We start from the raw sequence: 12,269 nt of genomic DNA, 5'->3' as shown, positions 1-12,269 counted from the left end.
GTTACATATTAATAATATATCATCACGTTTATAAAAAAGATTTTCACAAAGTTCGTTGAAATCAGTTAACTTAGAACCTTTAATATTTATGTTTAAAATGTAGGTACATAACATTTTCTGAATTCAGTTTCAGTGACTACTGAGTAAAAGTTATGTACTATACTAATTAGTTCAAAATATAACTCATACTATAAGGAGTAACAAACGTTCCAAACCAACGACATTGCCGCCAACATTATAAATCAAATCGATAATCTAAAAACCCAAAACAAGAACGTCCAAATAATTTGGACACCAGGACATTGCAAAATTCACGGAAATGAATTAGCCGATCATCACGCAAAAGAAGCCATAGTATCCGAAACTCCCAAACAAAAAAGTAACACAATATTAGACACAAAAAAACACATAAAAATAATCACTCAAAATATATGGCGAAATCACTGGTCAAACCAAAACAACAAATTACGTGAAATAAAACACAACATAAATCCCTGGCCGCAATACAAAATTTCAAGAAAAACCGAAATAATAATAAACCGACTCAGAATCGGACACACCCACTTCACACATAGACACCTCATGAAGAACCAACCACCGTCAGAATGCACCACATGCGGAGTAAATCTCTCAGTAAAACACTTGATGACAGAATGCCGATCAAATAAAGAAGAAAGAGAAAAACTAGATATATCAACCAACTTATACGAATCAATCGGACCCGACTGTCAACCCGAAAAAATCATGTCATTCCTCAGGACAACCAAAATAGATAAATACATTTAATTAGAATAAATATAGTTTCAAGAATATTATAATGTAAATTATGTATAAAGCTAATGGTCCATGTCGCCGAAGCTATAAAGATCAATAAAAAAAAAAAAAAAAACGTTCAAAATAGAATAAATTCTGAAAGTCAAAATCTAGTCATTTAAACATTTTAAATGAAAGTAAGTACCTATAATACCACATTGTTCTTGTTTCTATCGTTAACTGCGGCCCTGCATGTTTCTTTATATAAAAAAGAAATATATAAATGTTCGTATAATATAAAATGTCAAATGTTTTTTTTACGATGTCACCCTAACCGGGGAGTTACCTCACACCCCTTCTTTTTAACCCCTACCTGGTAAACATGTACACATGTAAAAGAAAACGATAGCGAGCGAGTGCAACTGGCATCATAATATTAAATAGGTAATTTATATGAACCGTTAAAGAGGCGTTACGAAAAAATTGTGCTACGACACGGTTTTATACTTCTTATAGAACAATATGAACATTACACTACATATTATAAACAGTATGATACCTTCGAAGATTTCCCATTACATAATTTTCTATGTTTTACTGTAAAGAATATAATATGTATATAAATATTAAACAATACTTTTAAATATAGTACGATTCACCGAGCATACTCATCTCCATTTTTCCTTTAATAATTAATTCATTAAAATTTGGTTTTAGAGTTTTTATCTGAGTAGACCTACTTAAGGTCAATAGTTTTAAACAAGTACATTGATTTTTAAGTAGGTATCATTTACAGGATGTCATGTGACGAATACAAACTTTTTTAAATGTAAAATCAGCAGCTATTTTTTTAAAGATTTTATATTTCTAAATCAAAATTCAAACGAATAGTTTCTAAAATATTAACATATGTTTGTAGGTACTTATAGAATACAATTTTTTTAAATTGTCTTTCAAAAATATAAAATATATTTTAATCTATTATCTACTTATTATTATATTCAGATTGTTTTTAAAAATTATTAAATATTAATTGATTACTATTAATTAGAAATTAACTAATATAATTTTAAAATCATCATATACTTCCAAATAGTCTAAATCTATCATCAATGTTTTTAGATTTTTGACTAAGATACATCAAAATTATTAGAAATTCATTTGTTCGACAATTTATAGGAAAAGAGTGAATTTTATTTAAAAGCAAAGGTTGGAATCGCTATTTGACTCTTTACTCTAAAACTATGGCCATTTAGACTTTTATTGAAATGTCAAAAGTCAGAACTTGAATAAATTCGTTTATAAAGAAAAAATAGGTGAACAATTTTTTCAATGAATCACCCTGTATAATATGCGCGTGATGTGTTTTATAACTTATTAGTTATTATATAAGGCTCTAGCGCGCGAAAAACAGTATAAGCTCAGTGCTGTAATACAGTGTGTATATAGATACATTATACCATTTTAACCGATCTAACAACGATTAATTTTTACATAATACTTGTTTCGCACGCATATGCATATGCTAAAAATTATTTGTATAAAATACGCACAGATTATAAGATATAACACTATAGTTTATACCTGTTACCTATTATACCCGCCCTTAATAATACATTACATTTTAAAAGGTAAGTAATTTGAAAGTCTGTATAATTAAGTTAGAGGTTCTAAATAAAGGTCTTTCAAGCAGGGATAGCGATCAAACCGAATAATAAATTTCAAATACAGTATAATATACCGGGTGATTTACCAAGTATGCTCATCCATATAATTTTCATTAATAAGCAATTATATTACATTTTACTTTTTTAAATGTTTAAGTAGGTAAGTATAAACATTATACTGTAAAATACATAAGTTTTTGTCATTAATAGAATTTCCTGTATCGATACAGTTCTACACATTTCAAATTATTTTTTAAATCATAATTATTCTTTTTTTTTATATTTCCTAATTATAAATGTATAAATTACCTATTTATATAAATCGTTCTTAAGCTGTTCTTTAACGTTTAACGCTTTGTTTATCACCATAGAAATGAATAAAATTAAATAAAAAAGATTCCCTCGTCTGCTCAGAATCGTTTTTTATCGAATGCAATCATTGCATTCAAATCGAATACAGTAAAATTACACTATCCTGTTTGAGGACCGAAAGGACGATGGACAAAAATCCACCACTGAAATTCTGATCTACTTAAAAAAAAATCTTTTAAATATTGTAAAATTTGGATTTTATTTGACAATACATGATATAATATTCTGAATTCCTAACTTATGAAATTTTTAGTTTGTTTTATTTTAAGTTAGAAGACAAAGATTTACTTAGTTTTATTATTACGAGTATTAGGACCTAATAAAATAATAATACAACTATTTGTTCATTGGATATTTGTTTTAATATAAAATAGTGAATAAATTAATTTATACACGTCATAAGCACACAGATTTTCAAATCTATTTATCTTTAGTTTTTTTTTCATAAACTTTTGTATACATTGAATCAAATATTATATAGGTATAATCGCATAGGTACCTTGTACCTGATAAAGTTTATTTATTATTTATAACCATTTAAAGTAAATCGAAGTTTACAAAGTTTTGCTCTTGAAACTTTGAATGGTTGTTTTAGTAATAAACTATATTGATTTAAAATTCGATAAATTATTTTGATAATTGTGGAATTACAAATATTAATTGTTGTCCCCTGGTCAAAGTTATGCAAAGTTTTATTAGGTAATTATTCTAATAAAAATGTATTTAAAATATTATTTTATTCAAATAATTTTCAAGCATAATAAAAATAGAAATAAATGAAATTATAATTCTACTATAGTATGTTTACATGCATGTAGTTGTAGTATGTATCTGTTTGTTCAGTAGTATATATGTATCAATATTGAATATGTTATTATTGTACTTAGTAAATATTTCAGTCTCAGTAATCTAGTCAACTACATACATATTTCTTTAATTTCTTATACTTGTTTCATTGATAATATTTTTGCATTAATTTGGACTAAAATAAGATTTACATTTGTGTAACTTAAAATATAATACCAACTATTGTTGTTAATATGTGCATTTTTTAAATTACCAACCATGTTTTCTCAAATAATATAATTTTCAATTATTCGAATGACTATGTTTGAAATGAAGTGGAATAATTTTTGTTCGAATAATCGTAAAAAAACGAATAAAATGTTATCTAATTACAAATTCATTCAAACAGCATCCTAATCTGCCACTGATTTACGATAAAAAAATGTAGTCATTCGATTAAATAATTTGTTTAAAAAAATTTGAAAAATTAATGAAAAAACTCAACCGGTATGAAAGCATGACGCTATGACTGAGGTATAAAATAAATATAATTTGGCTATGTTTTTTGTGAAACAAAGATTTCTGAAACACGCAATGTCTAGATCTGATTGACGTGCGAGGTTTGTTTTTTCTTTATCACACCCCATGTACAGCGCAGTTGTAGGTGTGCATATTTTATTAGGTAAAATCATCGCCCAAAATTTATCGTGTTTGGAAAATAAGACGAAAAGTATAATATTTTTACACAATGTATCTATGATATTGGCTTTTGATAAAAATAAACATGCTGGTCCAGTGTACTCTGTAGTATATATTATATATATACTATATATATTCTATAAATATAAATTATAAGTGCATCCAGAATATATAATATATAATAATAATATATTGTATTGTAATATTTTATAGATACCAGGAATTGGCTATTGGGTACCTATTATAGTACTAAGTTAGAGTTTGGATTTTAAATTATTCAGAAATCCCTATCACGTTTTCAGAATAATTTGTAATAGGCATGCAAAAAATCGATACACCAAGAAAATTTCAAGATTCTTAAGATCTCTTTTTCTCTTTCTCTCTCCCTCGCCGTTTATGTATAATCATATATAATAATATAAATAATCGAATGTGGGTAGTCTTAGCTGTCGACGAATCTATCGTACGTGTGTCGGGTCTTTTACAGAATAAAATACGCATTACAGTTAAGAAGATTTATACATACACACGATGGAAAACGAATACCCACCAACCTACCCATCTAAGTGTAAAAATGACTGAAAATCGGTGCACAAATACATTATATTCATGTACTTATCTTAACGCACTTATATAACATATAGTGTATACAATACATTATTATATATCATATGTACACTGTACATAAATTCAAAACATAATTTTCTCACAGACACACGAGCTAAGAGCGCGTGTACATTTTAGTCTTCGGTTTATACCTATAGCTATTATTATGCACAAGTCATATAGATATGGAGTCTGTTATATTATGTACAAGCGCACATATATAGATTTTGATATTATTTGATATTTATATTGTAGTACGAGTGAAAAATACAATTATATCTTGTTGTGCGTACGTTGAGACAAACACATGGTTAATGTTATGAATAAATAATGATTTTTTCAGGAACCGAGTAGGAACTGCAAAGCTGTGCTTAAAAAGTGGCTCGTACACCACGTTTAATGCTTTTGAGGGCCATATATGTGAATGAATTTTACTTTGTAATATATTTGTTAGATATTAGGTTCCTAATTAAATTTAAAATTAAACTTCGTTCGTCAATGAAGATACTTTAGGTTTAAATTTAGTTGTATCAACCCTTATAGAATTGACTGAAAATGATAACTCATTATTCATTCACTGTATTAATCGTAAACTAAATAAAGTAGTAGATTAAATGAGAATTAGTATCAACATTTATACGTACTAGTACCAAATGTACTACGCACAACTATGTCTATTGAATATTTAAAAAGAGTATAATATCATTCACAGAGTAATTGATGATATAGATATTGTAAAAATTAGATGAACTTTTAATTATAAACTAATAAAATTATATTTTTCGTTCTTTCAATATTTTATTCAACGGATCGTTGTAACAAAAAAAAATATATTGAAAACCGTCACTACAATTGATATTAAAATTTTTATCAGTTATTGTTATTAATTGGAAATAATTATTGACAGTTTTTAGGTATAAAATATAAATATTAACATCCACTGAGTCTTAGCTCCTTATAGTCTTAGGTTACCCGAAAATCTACGTGACAGTGTCACTCAAATTGTATCGGAACCGCGGCAGGATCGTAATGAAGAGGCTTACGCGCAGGAAACCCATACCCGGACTGGAAATCTCTGGTCGGCTGGACTCGATTGTAGATACGCTCTTTAAATAGAGCTAACAAAGTTTATAAAGATCGAACTGAAAACAGTAGCCCACTGATTACCTAATGGTAAGACACCTGGGACAGACGGTATACCAAATAAAGTGCTCAAGATGGCAGTAAAAATGCTTCCGAGTTACTTTTATGCACTCTTCAACAGCTGAATAAGGCACGCCTGTTTTCCAGCTGAGTGGAAAATAGCACGGTTATAAATGCTGCTTCACAAACCGGAAAGACCCCTTGATAATTATCAAATCAGTTATTACATTTTAAACAGTAAAATCTTTGTAGACCTGTGTAATCCGTCAGCGTATCGGCCGTTATGCATGTTGGACACCACCAGCAAACTTTTTGAGAAGCTTATAACTCGCGGGCTTCGGGAGCACTTGGGGAAAACAGGAAACCTCTCTGAGAATCAGTATGGTATTAGGCCGGGAAGATCAACGGTTGATGCGATGGCAAGGTTTCAAACAATTATACAGAACGCTAAAGGCCGTACCAGTGCAAGTTTGTTGGTATTATGCTTACCATGGACGTCCAAAACGTCTTCAACAGTTCCTCTTAGGAATTCATCCTTAAGGCTCTCGAGAAGACTGCGATGCCGAAGTATCTTCAGAACATCCTAGGACAATACCTAACGATTGTCTTAAAGTGTTGTTTAGTATTCCATAATATTATGAATAGACGGTTGATATATGTTAACTGTTACCTGAATATATACAAAACTGGAGAGGGAGTCTAGTATAATTACTGTGGATATTGCAATATGAGACTTCACTATAAATATTGATCTTGAATTTCATTATTCGTAAACTGAATATTCGAGGATTTAAATAGTGTTAAAAATTATTCATCACAAATATTTGTGCTTTACTATAGGTACCTACTATATTCAATAGTGTATAATATATAATATAATTTTCTGTCATTCTAATTCCAAGGTGCCATTTTGTATTATTATTATTATTATTGCCCTTTAATGCTGGAAGCATACATTTATTATTTCCATATATTTTTAAATTTTTGCATACTATAGGTTATATAAATCCATTTTTTTAGAGTACGTTTTAAATAAAAACTTAGAGCTATATGCGATTTCATTCGATGGTCTAACTCTATAGCGAAACAAACAGTATTGCGGATGCATTCTGTAAATTTTAATTTAAAAACTTTAAATTTTTGCGATAAGTTTTAAAATTCCGTATTAATATTTTTTGAATAATTATTATAACCGATTTTCCGAATTATCTTATTTGTTTTCGCCCCCCCCCCCCCCCCACCTGAAAATGGGTTCTGGACTACTGAGGGTAATCCTCATAGGATTTAGAAATCCTAATTTAATTTAATAAAAAAATATAGGTCGAGGAGCTAGTTACGATACGCCGAGGTTCGCTAGGTGTTCTCTCGGGTCGTCATAGGGATCACCAGCACTGGACCCGAAGGTCCGTACCTTTCTGATTCGGTTCAGCTTACGCCTTAGGGTCCCTCTTCCTGCCAAGGTAGGGTGGTTTTGTTACTATTTAGCGTTGGTCCCACAACCATCGGGTTTCAGCCGATGCATGCATCACTCCCATTATTTTGGATTCCCAGGCCGGCTAGTGGTTGGCCTTGGTGTTCCACTCGGTTCCTGTCAACTGGGTGGAACGTGAATGCTCCTGATACAAGAGGATAGGCTCCTTTGTATCCGTCATCACACGCAAGTTATCCTTTTAGTCGCCTCGTGCGATGAAGTTGGATAATACTGTTGTTGCAATTCTGATCCCTAACAACAGGGATACTTTGGCTTACAGTATCGAGATGAAACCAAAAGAATTCTCAACATATTCTTCTCATTTTATGTTACCTATGAATCTATGATATTTTAACTAACAAATTTCGTGGTGCAAATCTTATTCGTGCTTTTTGATAAAACGCTGCTTCATAAGGTGTCATATCAATATCTTCGTGATATGTGGTGTGAACGTCTCATTGTACAAATGTGAGGCCAAAGCTCCAAGTGGAAGTTTTGTTATCCCTTATCCACGCTACCGATGAATCTTTCATAATACAATAAAATTCCTACATTACGATTCCCGATCATTGTCAGACTGCAGAACGCGGGGGCATCAAATGCAATAGATATATTAACAGTGCCTCTATCACTTCCGAAGATTTGTTGCATTTCAGAGGCCGAAAAAATGCAAATCTAGTCAAGTTTTTTCTGTAATAAAGAATCAACTTGAAATCTCCGTTAGGTTAATTTTAAACGTTGGTCAAGTCATTCATTTAAACTGTTTAAAGTAGAAGCGAAAAAAGAGGCATCTCAACGACGACTGTTTAAGATGTGAATTTTTTCTCGATTACTCTACACATCTTTCATAACTTTCAGTGTAAGTTTTTACATCAGTCATTGAAATATTGGAGTACTGTTCCATAATTGTCTTGTGCTTTTTTTCTCCCCTTTATGCCACGCGGCATGTCGCAAATAATAGCAGGGGATCTCTCAATTACCGCCATGACGCAGTGGTTTGTGCTTCCGTCGTACTTGTCGATGATGAACATCATCTACAGACATTATAGTACCACCTATTTTCGTTCACAGTTTATAGTCACTGATTAAAATTCAAACAGCTTTGTCATCTCATTCTGCAGTCCATTTAGAATCCAACGTCCGTTTTAAAATTAGAATATCATCATCGCAACGTAAACGCACTTATCGAAGCGTCTCGTTCGTGTTTTTACTGTTTTTACTACGAGAATCGAACTGACTGAACATGCCGTCGTAATGTATTTTGTTGTAGGTAGAAAAAAGTACACTCAGTATGAGGCGGTATATGTTCTGCATTCAATGTTCATGAATTCAACAATTAAATCTCCATGAAGTTGGTAGTCAAAATACCGATCTCCTTCAGTGTTTAACAAAGGTATTATTGATTTCTTTAATCAGCATTTTCATAAATTCCGTATACAATTTTTAGAATAAATATCTACGATATTGAATATACAGCAGTGGTTGACTTGGAGATAAAGTAGTAGAGGTACTCTAGCTACTTTTAGAATGTAGCGTCCCTAGCCTATAGCATAGTTCCTAGTATAACCTAACCTAAGAAGTAGGGGTACGCTAGCGTATCCAAAAAATTAGTAGAGGTACTCAGTCCCCCCGCGTCCCCCCCCAAGTCAACCACTGATATACAGTATACATTTTATAATCGTGTAAGCTCATGTTTTTTCAATTGGATTTTTTTGATATTTTCATCAAATTTACTTTTTGTATTATATATATTATGTGATAATTAATACCTATTGTAAATATGTCTAATAGAATGATTAGCTTTGAGTTTTAAAAAGTGTTTTGGTTAAATAACAATACAATTTTAAATATTACCTAAAAGTATTAAATACTATCATATTGATCAATCAGCACAGTATAATAGTGTATAATAAATGCTATAATATAAATAAATAAACGAATATATCAAAATGAAATTATACTCGTAAATCCACGTTACAAGACTGGCCGCTATTAAACATATCAACCTATAGTTTTTATATCTAACTATTATTTTTTTCGATTACATCATAATGCTTTTGTATGAATGTAATACCGCACAAAACAATGAAATGTGACTAGGTTTGTTCATATGTATTGGACATAAGTGTTTATAACTGTTTGTGACACATATCGACCTCAAACCTCCCGGGCATAACCGTTTACATTATTAAGCTATAGAAAAAAATAAATTAAATGTTATACAACAAATGGGACTAGATAACAGTTGTTAATGGAAATGCGAATTTTCGGCTTAAAGTTGACGCGATATATTTTGTATAATGTGGCTAATATGCAATCCTACGATGAGCACAGTGTGGTTGAAAGTTGAAACTATACACGTTTGAGTTTTATTAACGGATTATATGATATTATGACTTATACCGGCAGAAGTTTCGTCAACTGAATTTTAATAAAACAATAATAATATGTCATTTATCAATTTAGTAATATTTTAATTTATGCCAGAATTATTGACTTTGTTCTAAATTGCACTCTAACTTATCGATAACGAACGTAAATAAAATTTCAAGGGCGAGTGATGATGTTTAGCATGCAAGTTGCCTGGTACACAGATAAAGTTATATATTGGATTATAAAAGCAAACGGATGAAGAAATCGGACGACCATCAAAATCAGTTTTTATTTTGTTTAGAAAACTCGTGTATTAGAACAATGAATATTGGTTATTTTTATTGGAACGATTACTATTGGGATTTTATTGTTATAAATTTTAATACGCGCATATTACATGAAATGCGTTATATTATGCGAACGCCGATGGGCTGCTTTTAAATTACTTTATCCATTAAAGTCATTTAATACCTATAAATTATTTTTTATATTGATTTCGCAAATGGCTGATAATAATTTTTCATTTGTATGAAAAAAAAGAGAAAAAATAGTATAAAAGTTTGGTGTTATTAACTCTGGTGGGTTTTTTCTTATTTTTATTTTTTGGTATTCATGCCAATATGCCAAGCTTGTTATCCAAGACGTGAACATTTTATGATTTATTTATTTTTTATTAACAACGACGTCGTATTTTAATATTTATGCTTCACATTTCGATATTATATCACGTAACACGCGGAAAGGATTCCAATTGCATCTCGTATTATTTTTCTAATTCGACATTTATCTGCCAGTTTATATGTATATTGAAACATGCGATATTTGTTCAGAGAAACATGGTTGTTCAAACCAAAGTCGCATAGGTCGACTTAATCGAAAATACCAGGAAAATCGATTTGAATATAAAAATATTCAACTATGCTCCTATAGGATTCATAACATAATTCATAATTTACATGCAGTAAAATAAATATTTTATTGTAAGTAAATAAGGTAGATTGCAAGTACCTATATATGCACAATTAAATAGTAGATACCAAGTTAAAATTTAAATTAGGTTAATATTTTTGCTATTTATATCATATACTCGAACTATGAATTAGGTACATACGATTGGAAATCTAGTATGGATTTAGCCATAATACAGTTTATGACATCTCTATACAATAATAATCTATACAATCGTTTTTCTACACACAATCAATAATCCTTTTAGGATTACAGCAGTTATTTCTGATACTGTACTTAACAAAATGTGAACTGTGTTTGACATGTTTTATAGAATTAATTTCGAAAATCAATTAAAGCGTATAGAGGTTTATTCAATTAAATGCGGTTTTTAACTATAATACATTTTTTTTTATCTTCCATATATTATAATGCAATATAATACACACAGTGATTATATTTTCAGGCAAACTTATTACTTTTGAATAGTCAATAAATTCAATATCTTACATTCATGTTGCCGAACGCTATTAACACAATAATTGGAGAATTTACATGATCTATAATAATTTTATTTTCGTTATTAATGTTATTAATGCAAATTATATTTCGTGATTCAAAATTGATTGATTGAAGTACCCATTGTTTCATTATAATCTATGATAAATCAATGGTTTTATTTTACATAAGCACAAAATAACACAATCTGTTCAAAAGTTTATTGAAAAATAATTAAGCGTATTTGATGATGTGTGTGAAACAAAAATATATGGTTCTCAGAATGAACAATTATCCTATTTGATAAACTTCGATATGAGTGGAACAGTTGTTTAGATTAAATTTCACTTTTTCTTGTATTTGGGTCTCAAACACTGTCATAGTCAGTATTAAGTGTGGGTGATTTCAGAAGAATTTTTGCGATTATTTGATAACTTTGAAAACTATATAGAGACTAAAAAATAAAATAATTGAAAATCTTTGAATATCTATTTGAAGAAATGCTCAAAATATTAATTTGTCTTATTTCCTTTATTAATAGAATACATTTTATTACAAGATAAAAAGGAATTTTAAAATATGTTAACTTTTCGAATGTACTAAATAGATTCACTTTCTCAAAATAAATATGATATCGACGTATTATAGACTAATTTTGTATTATTGGCCATTCTAAGGTTTTTATTTTTTTAAATTATGTTGTATTAATTTATATGGGTATTTGTATGGTTGTATGGATATTCGGCTATGTTAGATATTTAGATGTAATTATGTAAAGTTACAGAGTTAAAATATAAACACAAATTTATGGTCGATATAATATACCTACTATCAAATAGCATAAAAAATATAAGCGATAAGGGTCAACTTCAAACTGCAACTGTTGGTGATTAACCGTAGTTACTACAATGATTTTATGTATTACGCATGTATAAATAGAGCCAGATGTGAAT

The sequence above is a fragment of the Diuraphis noxia genome, unplaced genomic scaffold (assembly GCF_037042655.1).
Source record: "Diuraphis noxia isolate RWA-SAM2 unplaced genomic scaffold, SU_Dnox_SAM2 contig0002, whole genome shotgun sequence".
Lineage (NCBI taxonomy): Eukaryota > Metazoa > Arthropoda > Insecta > Hemiptera > Aphididae > Diuraphis > Diuraphis noxia.
This window is presented reverse-complemented; position numbering follows the sequence as displayed.